Genomic DNA, 12,397 nt, shown 5'->3' on the forward strand with positions numbered 1-12,397 from the left:
AGGTTATAACTTTGTGTTGCTGTTGATGGTGTTAAGTGCCGGTGGGCTCGGCCTTCTTATAAGTCTAAGTAACTCTTCTATATTTCTTATTGAGGATGGTCACTTGAGCTAGCATATATTTCAAACTTATAAATAATTTATAACATTTCAAAGTTTATTTCTTTGAATCACTATTGTAATCACTCCGATAAACATAAAGTAAAATTTGATGTAACTTATAAAATTTGGTAATAAGATTTCCGCTGCAAAATGTTGGTGTGTGATTTGTGTTTACTTTATCCTGTGGTCCTCATTGTAAGTGGTTTATCCGAGGTCCTTGGGACACTCAGACAGATCCTGTTAAGTTATCTGGTGCACATGCATAGCCGTCCGAGGTCTTTGAGACAAGGGCAGATGCATGTGGGCCCAATAACTTGGGAGGTTCTGCCACAGATGGTATCGGAGCAGGATTAAGTATATACGGTCACATACGTATTTTCAAAATAAAAGTTTTGGTTTTAGAAAACCTATTTTCAACTAAACACATTGTTTGGCCTTGAAAAACAGTTTTGAAAAACTATAATGCTAGCGACATCCTCTATTAAGCCCTAAATTAAGGACTATCAGGTGGCTTAGTTCAAAACCACTAACCTACAACCGGGGGTATTGCATACATGTGTATTGTTATTTTGAAGCCATTCGGTTCTGAATGGATAGACGCTCAGGTAAGGTGCGATGTGAGAGCATGACCGAACAACCGTCGGTCTAGGGAAGAGTATAAAAAGCGCTTGATTATATACATATTATACATATGTATATATGAAGGCTGCGATGTGGAGTATTTACTTTTCTGGGAATTTAGTACCCCATGGATGTGTATGGGTATATAGACATGGGCATACTGAGAAGTGTAATGTACTTGTAACGACGCACCTACGCTCAGGTAAGAAGGTGAGTTAACATAATGAGTTGCCATATGGTTAAAGTGTGGCAACGGCGCCTATGCGTGGCTCGGCGCTTAATGATGAGCTGGCCTCCATATAGAAATATATGGAGTATAAACTGTGATAAACTGTCATGTTTGAATTGCATCATGGGAAATTGGCTGTGATGGAATTTTCTGCAGGTACACTAACTTCGAAAACGTATGTGTAGTTGACGACTAGCAAAATATCGAGAGAGAACGTATGCCACCGATATAGAACGCTATTGCCACATTAGATTGGCAAAAGTTTGTGAGGACGTATAGGACGAGCATGCATCCTGATTGTTGCATCATGTTTGTCACCTATACACCCAAAATGCTTCTCTCACCTTTATTCCAGTAACCAGTGATTGTAGATAATGTGGTGTAATGTTGTATTGTGGACTTCGATGAAATAGCTGTCCTCCGTTCTTTAGGTAACCCATTTAGGTGTTATATGTGTGTTTGCTCTTGTACTTGATGTGTCGATAGAAGGTTGGTGACCTGTGTGTCTAAACCAAAAATTAGGCCATGTTCTTAGTTTGTGAACCATGACCCAAAATTGAATTTTCTGTTATCCCTCCATTACTAAACTCATGTAAATGAATGCTTAGATAATTTTTTTGTTGGACATAAAGTGTACCCGGACTTGAAACAAGAATCTTGAGTCATATTTCCATCCTAGACCATGCCCTTATTCAGTTGGTGCAAGCTGATGTCCCTTACCCAGTTTGCCTATTCTTAAGGATCGCCATGTCGCTTTATCAACCTAACCTAGGAAAGTCCTGCCTGATTATCTTCTTTAATTTGATGCCTTTGGTTTCCTCATATCTATCAAAGGCATACCAACTTAATCTTATGATTGTTTTCCCTCTGTATCTAATCAGATACTAATCCTTGACCTTGTAATCTTTGCGATGGGCATAGAAATATGCTTGGGGCTGAATCAACAGTCTCCCATCGTACTCCTTTCATCAAGTTTAGGTTGTGGCCATGCCTTGTTCATTTCATCGGGCCATGATCTATTTGGCTCTCTGCTTGTAACTGTTTTGACAGGTAGAGTCTCTTCGTATATTGTCGCCCTTGCTCAATCCATTGATGTCGCGCGAGATTTCTTATTGGTTACGTCTGGTAATGGTGTTATGACTAAAATTGGTGGCACCGCGATGAAATCGAGGGCCTCCTTTGGGTGATCAGCACATGGTTGCGCTACTTGGCACGCGCTGGTATCACCGTTAGTAGTCATAATCCATTATGAGATTATATCGATATGTTATCTCTGGACAAATTGTTCTTACCATGTGAGATTCATTATTGGTGCCAGTTTTGTAATGGTGTCATGGTTAAGGACTTATGGTACCACGGCGAAACTGAGAGCCTCCTGTGAATGCGCACACAGGGTTGTGCTACTTGTCGAATGTCGGTACCGAAGTCTCTAGTCATGATCCATTATGAAATTACACTGATGTGTGATCTTCCGTGGACTCCTCCCTTGAAATAATTTCGATGTTGTTTGTCAAAGTGATCAAGCAACATCTATCATCTCTGTTGGATCAAAAGGGCATACCACTTCCATGTGTGGTCTCTTTTCTTTTGATCTTAGTAGTAACTACCCATACAAGTTCCCTTTACATCCTTTCTTGTAAAGGTGAAGTCTTGGAGCTTTTTAGTGTTGTAAAACAACTGATTAGCTCTCAAAATGGAGATATGTTTGCCCTGCTGCTGAGATGCAGGAGTTTGTTCATCCGCGCCCTTATTTAATCCATGTATTCCCTAACCAAGTGGATAATTCATCTCGCATGAAGAAACAGATGAACAACCTGACCAAATGACCCAAATACATGATCTCCTATTAGCAAATGTGAACTCTCAACCCTTGGCTTACCGATGGTACTGAGAAGACCTGATCCATGTCAAAAGTAGTTCAACAAGTTGGTTTTACTAACTTATAACTGCTCAATGAACAAAGATTGAGTTTAGAGATCGTTTTATCAAATTATCTAGACTCATTTTGGTTCAACCCATCTTAAGGAAGTACTTTCAAGAATCGGGGTTAAGTCGGTCAGTAACCACCTAACCACAGCTCTAGTCATGCCTCGATCGCCTCACATGTGCTTTTCCAGCATGTGTGATCAAGTCGATCCTTGAGTAGTGCTCGATAAAGTGGATTGGTTGCGAAGGCAGCATTTACAGATCCCTCCGCTGGGATTTTTCAAGTCTTTATCATTTTTCATGGACTTGGATTCTTTGGCTAACACGAGTTAATTGTGATTTTATTCAACATTCACACCTGTCTCGTGTGCTACGAACTTATCGTGACCACTTGTTGGTAAACCTCTTTCTATGTGTTTTACCCAAGATGGTGCATCCGGTTCTGGTTGGGTAAAGTCGCATATCTTTCGCTTGCTCAACAGACTCAGATAGTACAGTGTCATCAGAAAAAGCAAACTGCACACATGGAACCTTATGTGTCCTTCTGGCAGACCTCGTCTCTATCGCTGGACATTTCTAAATTAGCCTAAGGCGATACATGATATGTCCACTAGAGAAACAACATCCTGAGACACTTGCCTTTTCTTGGAACTGCCTTTGTTATCGCTGATATGGATATGGGTTACAGCTTCTCTACTCTTAAAAGTCTTTCGCTCCGAATCTCGGGACGAGATTCTTTTAAGGGGGAGGGTTGTAACACCCCAGGTGTTTGTATTCTGCTCGACAACGAGTATGGATTTAAGCACGTAATATCAGTGGATAAAACGGATGCTCAATTTTAAACATCTTCGCCTATCGTGATTTTAATATCGCATCTGTTTCGTCTATCGCGAGTTCGACATCGTTTTTATTTATCCAAGCTCTTCCTAAATTTTCGTGATGTTCAGAATATTGTTGTTCCGAAAATCGGTGCGTCCGGTGATTATTTTAAATCGTCGCTCGCACGAATACGAATTCGGAAGCCCGACTCACTCGGATGATTTTTATCCCGGGCAAATTAGTTTGAACTCGACGACTAAAATGTTCGGGGTAAAATAATTCGAATCGCGCGAAATCTTGCGCGAGGTTATGACCCAATTTATCCTCCAGCACGCTATTTTGGCGAGCGCAAGAGTAATAATTGGGCCTCTTTTTCCAGTATGTTGTCTTCGGCAGAGAAATCAGGTGCTTGATTAGTGGATGAGATTATCATGTTAGACGAGTTAAGCGCTGACTAAATACCGAAGCCGAAATCCGTCTAATTCGGCCTATTTGCATCCTGTCCAAAGCAAACCAAACCACTGTAATTAGTACTGACAACAAGTAATTAGTAGATGATTTAGTTTGCTAAATCATTAGAATGAAATGCGTAGTTGAATAGCGTGTCGACCCAATGTACATTGCTAAAAATTTGGATTCAAAAATATTTGCAAAATTCTTTAAAGAAATAAAAAAAGGAATTCTCAACGTTTATCGGCTGCCGTCTGAAACATCAGATTTTTTTACCCGTTCGTTCTCATCCCTTGACCGCCCCTGCTCAAGATTTTTTTCCACGCCGCTGTCTTCTTCTCCTAGCCTTATCTTCAGCCGCGCGCAGTCGCTCTTTTCTTCCCCAGTGCCACGCGCATGCCCCTGTCGCGCAGCTCCTGGCTCGCCCCTGCGCTCGCCATGGCGATTCCCCCTATGTCAGCTTCCTCGGCGTTCATATCCCTACTCCCCTCGCCGGCGCCGAGTTCCTGCCCCATCTTCCTCGCCGAGCTTCTCGGCTGCGCTGGTTTCTCCCCCATGGCGCATCACTGCTCGGTTCCATGGCCAGCCGAAGCTCCCTAACGTTCGTCCTGGCCGCCGCGCCTTCTCTCTCTGCTTGCTGCGCGTCGGTGCCCTCTGTCTGTTCTCAACCGCACCTTGCTCCCTGGATGCGCGCGCAGCGTTCCGTCGTCCCTCGTCGTGCCGAGTTCTCCTCTGCGCGCAGTCGCGTCCCTCTGCTTGGCTATGGCCACCGTCATGCCCAGGATTTGTGCATCCTTCTCTGTTCGTCCTCAGCAAAAAAAACTCTGGACACTCGGACCCCGCCTCGACCAAGTCTTCTGTTTCGGCCGTCGTAGGTTGTCATCGTTCGTCTTCGTTCGTCTTCGTATCGTGTAGCAGCGCGTCCCTTATCGTGCCCATGGTTAATACTGCCATTCCTGCTGTGCCTCGCTTCTGTTGTGTTTGATTAAATGTCGGACCAAGATTCCACGATGTCACTCATCCTCGCTGTGAAACCCTCATGCTCACCATCCCCTGTTCGATCTCGTCGTCGAGCTTCGCCTCAGCCTTAGCTCGTCGATCACGCTCGCTAGATGTTCGATTCAGGACTTCAGCTGAAGGCCATCGTTGTTTAGGCAACTACCAAATCGAGTTGTGATGTGGTGAGCCGATTCGCTATTTTTACTATCGGTTTTGTCGGCGTTTCGAGACCGGGGGTCCCTAAGCTGACGAGTGAATGTCGCCGCGTGCCCCAGCCCAGATGGGTCAACGCGAGACCGAGCGCGAAGGGGGCAAGTGAGGTGGCCGGAGATGGGCGTGAGAGAGGTGGAAATCCCGCGGCCTTCGTGTTTGTCCCGCGCCCAGGTCGGGTGCGCTTGCAGTAGGGGGTTACAAGCGTCCACGCGGGAGAGGGAAGCGAGCGGCCCCAAGAGAGCGCATGTCCCGTCCTCGTCCCCGCGCGGCCAACCCTCTCTAAGAGGGCCCTGGTCCTTCCTTTTATAGGCGTAAGGAGAGGATCCAGGTGTACAATGGGGTGTAGCAGAGTGCTACGTGTCTAGCGGGGGAGAGCTAGCGCCCTAAGTACATGCCGATGTGGCAGCCAGAGAGATTTTGGCACCCAGCTGGTGTGATGTCGTGGCCGTCGGAGGAGCGACGGAGCCTGGCGGAGGGACAGCTGTCGGAGCGGTTGAGTCCTTGCTGACGTCCTCCTGCTTCCGTAAGAGAGCTGAGAGCCGCCGTCGTCACAGAGCATGCGGGGCGCCATCATTGCCTATCTGGCGGAGCTAGCCAGATGGGACACCGGTCTTGTTCTCTGCGGCCCGAGTCAGCTCGGGGTAGGGTGATGATGGCGCTTCCTGTTGACGTGGCTGGCCTGCGCCCTAGGTTGGGCGACGGGGAGGCTCCTCCGAAGCCGAGGTCGAGTCTGTCTTCCATGGTCGAGGCCGAGCTCGAGCCCCTGGGTCGGGCGAGGCGGAGGTCGTTCGGCAGAGGCCAGGGCGGAGTCCGAGCCCTGGGGTCGGGCGAAGCGGAGTTCGTCGTCTTCCGGGGCTGAGCCCGAGTCCGAGCCCTGGGTCGGGCGGAGCGGAGTTCGTCGTCTTCTGGGACTTAGCCCGAGTCCGAGCCCTGGGTCGGGCGGAGCGGAGTTCGCCGTCTTCCGGGACCTAGCCCGAGTCCGAGCCCTGGGTCGGGCGGAGCGGAGTTCGCCGTCTTCCGGGACCTAGCCCGAGTCCGAGCCCTGGGTCGGGCGGAGCGGAGTTCGCCGTCTTCCGGGACCTAGCCCGAGTCCGAGCCCTGGGTCAGGCGGAGCGGAGTTCGCCGTCTTCCGGGACTTAGCCCGAGTCCGAGCCCTAGGTTGGGCGGAGCGGAGTTCGCCGTCTTCTGGGACCTAGCCCGAGTCCGAGCCCTGGGTCGGGCGGAGCGGAGCTTCCTATGGTGCCTTTGGCAGGGCCTGACTGCCTGTCAGTCTCACTCTGTCAAGTGGCACTGCAGTCGGAGTGGCGCAGGCGGCGCTGTCCTTTTGTCAGGCCGGTCAGTGGAGCGGCGAAGTGACGGCGGTCACTTCGGCTCTGCCGGGGGGCGTGCGTCAGGATAAAGGTGTCAGGCCACCTTTGCGTTAAATGCTCCTGCGATTCGGTCGGTCGGTGCGGCGATTTAGGCAGGGTTGCTTCTTAGCGAAGGCAGGGCCTCGGGCGAGCCAGAGATGTGTCCGCCGTTGGAGGGGGGCCTCGGGCGAGGCGGAAATCCTTCGGGGTCGGCTGCCCTTGTCCGAGGCTAGGCTCGGGCGAGGCATGATCAAGTCGCTCGAATGGATTGATCCCTGACTTAATCGCACCCATCAGGCCTTTGCAGCTTTATGCTGATGGGGGTTACCAGCTGAGAATTAGGAGTCTTGAGGGTACCCCTAATTATGGTCCCCGACAGTAGCCCCCGAGCCTCGAAGGGAGTGTTAGCACTCGCTTGGAGGCTTTCGTCGCACTTTTTTGCAAGGGGACCAACCTTTCTCGGTTGCATTTTGTTCCGGTGGGTGCGCGCGAGCGCACCCGCCAGGTGTAGCCCCCGAGGCCTCGGGGGAGTGGTTTCACTCCTCCGAGGTCTTAATGCCTTGCGTAATGCTTCGGCTGGTCTGGTTGTTCCCTCATGCGAACTGGCCGTAGCCCGGGTGTACGGTCGGGGCCCAAGTTCTCGGGCTGGTATGTTGACGCTGTCAACGGTTTGGCCGGAGCCGGGTTTGCGAGAGCAGCCCCCGAGCCTCCGCACAGGGCGAGAGGGCGATCAGGGACAGACTCGGCATTTTTACATACGCCCCTGCGTCGCCTTTCCGCAAGGAGGAGGGGGGAAAGCGCCATGTTACCCTCGATGGGCGCTGAACATGGTGTCTCCGGTGAGCTGCAAGCGGGTAATCCGAGTGAACGTCCGTGCCCCGTTCGTTAGGGGTCGGCTAGGGGCCCAGAGGCACGCCCAAAAGTACCTGCGGGTGATCTGCCGGACCCGGTCCCCTGGCGACGGGGTCCGAGGGCTCGATGCCTCCGTCTGATGGGATTCTGTTACAAGATCGCTCCCGCTGGTCTCGGAAATGTCCTAGGGTACCTCGGGAGCGCAGCCCGAGCCTTGGTTATGTATCGAACGTACCCCTGGTCATCCCTCGCTCGGCGTCTGAGGCGCCTGTGAACCCTTCGGGGGCCAGCCTTCGAACCCCTGATCAGTAATGGGCGCGGAGCCCGAGTAGCCTGAGGCGGCCTTCGAACCTCTGACCAGTAGTGGGTGTAGGGCCCACGCAATCTGAGGCGGCTGTTGAACCCCTCGGGGGGCCAGCCTTCGAACCTCTGATCAGTAGGGAGGCTCGGAGCCTGGTTCCTTCACGGGGAAGGATCCTTTTCGGGGTATCCCCCTTTCCCGGTCCCTGTTGCAAGAGATAGAGAAAGAGGAAAAAAGGAAAAGGATACGAAATCGAACGACGTGGCGTACCTTTTTTGGCGCGGTTTACGGCGAAGGCGAAGCGTCGCCCGCTTCTCCTGCCAGAAGCGCCGCCTGTCCCGCCGCGGAGTTAATGCGACGGGGCGAGTGGTTGGTTGGGCGGTCGTCGCGTGTGCGCGAGCCGTTCGAGGAACGGATCACGAGCGCGTTGTCTTCACGCCGTGAGAGGGGGTTCTCTTGCTGCCCCCGGATGGGACGTGAGCTTGGCTGACGATGTGACCGCTGCTCCCGCCCGCCTGCCACCGTCATTACCGCCGGCCCACTTTCGGCCGCATTGACCGCCGCGCCAGGCTGGCGCTGCTGGGTCGTGTGCTGGGTCGCCTCGAGTCGCGGTATTGGTTCCGCAATCGAGGAGGCGCGGTGGTGGCGCAAGTGGCGGTGCAGTTGCTTGCATGCAGCATCCGGCGTGCCGGTTGCGTGACGCGTGGGCCTGGGCCTCCATGCTGGCGTGTCGGGAGTCGGAGAAGCGCGTCCACTTGGCGCGGTTGCATGCCGCCTGCATGGCTGCCCGCCTCTTTCGCCCGTTGGTCTGGGCAAACGTGGAGGGTCACTTGTAACCGCTGGGCGGTTGTGTGCACCACGCGCGGCGGTTTGGCTTCTTCTGCTTCGAGCCGGTTTGCATGGCATGTGGGACCCAGCCCCCGCGCCGCAGGGGAGGGCCTTGGAGCGCGTTGGAGAAGACTCAGTCCGTGACGGTTGGGGGCGCAAGTAGGGAGAGTTGCCTTTAAAAGGAGGGCGACCCCTTTCAGAAGGCGACCATGTCTTCTCGCTCCCTTATGCATCGCGTCTTTCCACCTTCCAAGCCCCCGGATGGGGGATACCCGCCGTCTTTTCACCTCATCATTGGAGGAACGCAACTCCGTGGGAGTTGGTACCTTTCAGCCATCGTTCGGCTTCAAGGATTTTCATCAGCCAGCCCGGCTGTACCCCCCCCCCCCGCCGGTGGTCACCCAAGACGGTGACCACCAGTTCCTGGGTGGGGAGAAGCAAGCCGGGCTGCGATCTTGGTCCCACCCTCAGCTTCAAGGATGTTCATCATCCTCGCTGGGGTGGGGGCCGGGCTGAGCCGGTGCTCTACCTCCCGCGCGGGTTCGTGGGTCACCCTCTCCCGCGGCGTTCGAGGGAGAGGGCGCTCACTGGCCCTGCGGGCGGCCCGGACTTCGACAACGCGGGGCTGGTCAACGGCAGGCGTCGTCACCTCCAGCGTGTCGGGCTCGTCGGCTTGGCTCCCGGCGGCCCCTTCTGCCGGAGGGCGGCTGCCGCTCCGTGTGCACGGGAGGACCACCCTAGATGTCGCGCGTTGCTAGGGCGGCGTTCGTGTTCTGGGGTGGTCCTGCCTTTGCACCGGCGTGGCATCTTCACGCGGAGGTCGGTGCCCCACTCGTCCGGGAGGATTTGAGTGGGGATCTGCCGGAGGGCTGATGGCCCCTGCCGTCGGTGCCGAGGCGGAGGCGGTTCGAGAAGTCCCCGTCGCCGACGGGATCACCGCCACCATCCGCGCCTCGGGCCTCCGGCTCTTTGTACTTGTCCTCGCCCCTCGAGCGTCGGTATGGGCGAGGGCAAGATTGCAGCAGCGCCCACCCTGAGGCCTGCGCTACTGCAGTTCGGCCACCCGGAGCGGGGGTCGTTGTCGTCGTAGTCAGAGCGGGCGGCCGCGAGCCGCTCGTCAGTCTTCTGTTGATCTGCAGGCCCTCCCCCATGGAGTGGGGTTGTTCGTACCTGCGGAGGGGGAACCAGAGTTCCATTTGTAATGGCACTTTGAATGCCAGTGTTTTTGTTCATTATGGCTGTCGAGGCCTGAACATGTATGTAATTTTGGCACGGAGCCGTGTTTTTTCCTCATTTTCGAGCATTAAGACTCGCCTGTTGATTATCTGAACCGCTTCACCAAGCATGAGTCGCCCTGTGTCAAGGTGACGAGTGAGGTATCCGTATCCCGGAGGCGTAGGAGTCCCTCGGCTCGGTCGACCTTGTTGTCTGAGGCTCCTCTAGCTTAGTTAAAGGGACCCCTTGGCCGCTCTTCGACGAGCCGAGGCCAGGGGTAGCGATATCAGCATGAATAGAGGCGGAGTTGGCTCGAAAATGAAACCTGGTTGGCCGGAGCCTAGCCGGGTTGTCCGTTAGCGGGACCGACGCCGGAGTTGATCAGCCGAGGCCTCGGGTCGGGCTGGCGCCCTTGGGAGATGGTTGGCCGAGGCCCCAGGGGTAACCGGCCGAGTCGCCTGCTCGGGACGGATTCCCGGAGAAGTCCCTGGCAGCGATTGTCCGGGCGTGGCGATGACGTCGTCCTCCAGAGTGGGGATCCCTGGACCGCGTCGCCGTCCGAGGCTAGGTCGGACCTCGCTGAAGGTGTCGTCGATGCCGAGGGTGCTACTGCCCCCTTCCAGCGTCAAGACCCGAGCCTGCAGGATCAGAGTGTCTTGTAGCGTGTGCCTTCTGCGGCCGCCGAGGCCAGAATACACACCCTCGCCGTGTTGTAAAGCTGCGTCTCCTTTCCTCTTGTTTCGAGTGTCTGGACTTTTTTGTCGGTAACAGGGATGTTTGTGCGAGCGAGAGTTGCTTCTCGCGGAAGGTGATGAGTGAGGTATCCGTATCCCGGGGGCGTGGGAGTCCCTCGGCTCGGTCGGCCTTACCGCTTACGCGCACTTTCACCCGTCCATGAGGCCCTGTCACCGACTCGGTCGAGAAGGCTCGAAGGATCGCTTCGGCAGACGAGCTTCCAAACGTGAAGACTTGTTCGGTCCGCGGAATCACTTTATCCGAGCGCGAGTTACTTATCGCAGAAGGTGATGAGTGAGGTATCCGTATCCCGGAGGCGTAGGAGTCCCTCGGCTCGGTCAGCCTTGGCTGCTTACGTGTACTCCGTCGTTTTCAGGATCCACTTTTCGAAGTAGTCAGAAAGCACGAAAGATATTCTGGTAGAAGAGATCTCTTTTCGAGGAAAATTTCAACGCAGAGGGGGTTCCCCCCCTTTTAGCCCCCGAGGGAGGGTCGGGCTTTGCCGAGGCGAGGCCGACCCTTCCTTGATGACTAAACTTTGCGTGGGTGCGAGGTATATGAACAACTTGAAAACATCTTAAGGGTAGAAGCGACGTAGCTGTTGGATGTTCCAAGCGTTGTCGTAGACCTCGCCTTGACTGTTGGCCAGCTTGTACGTTTCGGGCTTCAGAACTTTGGCGATGACGAATGGCCCCTCCCAGGGGGGCGTGAGCTTGTGCCTCCCTCGGGCGTCTTGCCGCAGCCGAAGCTCCAGGTCGCCCACCTAGAGGTCTCGGGGCCGGACCCCTCGGGCGTGGTAGCGTCGCAGGGACTGCTGGTACCGCGCCGAGTGTGGTAAGGCCTTGTCTCGAGCCTCTTCCAGCTGGTCCAGCGAGTCTTCTCGGCTAGCTTGGTTGCTTTGATCGCTGTAGGCCCTCGTCCTCGGGGAGCCGTATTCCAGGTCAGTGGGCAAGACGGCCTCGGCCCCGTAGACCAGGAAGAACGGCGTGAAACCCGTGGCTCGGCTCGGTGTTGTCCTCAGGCTCCAGACCACCGAGGGGAGTTCCTTCATCCATCGCTTGCCGAACTTGTTGAGGTCGTTGTAAATCCGAGGCTTGAGCCCTTGTAGAATCATGCCGTTGGCACGTTCTACTTGCCCATTCGACATGGGATGAGCCACGGCGGCCCAGTCCACCCGGATGTGGTGATCCTCGCAGAAGTCCAAGAATTTTCTGCCGGTGAACTGGGTGCCGTTGTCGGTGATGATGGAGTTCGGGACCCCGAAGCGATGGATGATGTTGGTGAAGAACGTCACCGCCTGCTCAGATCTGATGCTGTTCAGAGGTCGGACCTCGACCCACTTGGAGAATTTGTCGATGGCGACCAGCAGGTGCGTGTAGCCCCCGGGCGCCTTCTGCAAGGGGCCGACGAGGTCCAGACCCCACACAGCAAAGGGCCAGGTGATGGGTATCGTCTGCAGAGCCTGAGCGGGCAGGTGGGTCTGCTTCGCATAGAATTGACACCTTTCGCAGGTGCGGACAATTCTAGTGGCATCAGCCACCGCCGTTGGCCAGTAGAAGCCTTGCCGGAAAGCATTCCCGACAAGGGCTCGAGGCGCTGCGTGATGGCCGCAAGCCCCCGAGTGTATCTCTTGCAGGAGTTCCTGTCCTTCGGCGATGGAGATGCATCACTGGAGGATGCCCGAGGGGCTGCGGTGGTAGAGCTCCTTCTCATCGCCCAGCAAGACGAATGACTTGGCGCGTCGCGCTACCCGCCGAGCCT

The 12,397-nt window shown here is 54.5% G+C and overlaps 1 pseudogene; it reads left to right on the forward strand.

The window, feature by feature from the left end:
- Positions 1-4,307: 4,307 nt before the first annotated feature.
- LOC103655584 (uncharacterized) lies at positions 4,308-5,321 on the forward strand (annotated as a pseudogene).
- The last annotated feature ends 7,076 nt before the right edge of the window (positions 5,322-12,397 follow it).

This window comes from Zea mays, chromosome 4 (genome assembly GCF_902167145.1).
Source record: "Zea mays cultivar B73 chromosome 4, Zm-B73-REFERENCE-NAM-5.0, whole genome shotgun sequence".
Taxonomy (NCBI): domain Eukaryota; kingdom Viridiplantae; phylum Streptophyta; class Magnoliopsida; order Poales; family Poaceae; genus Zea; species Zea mays.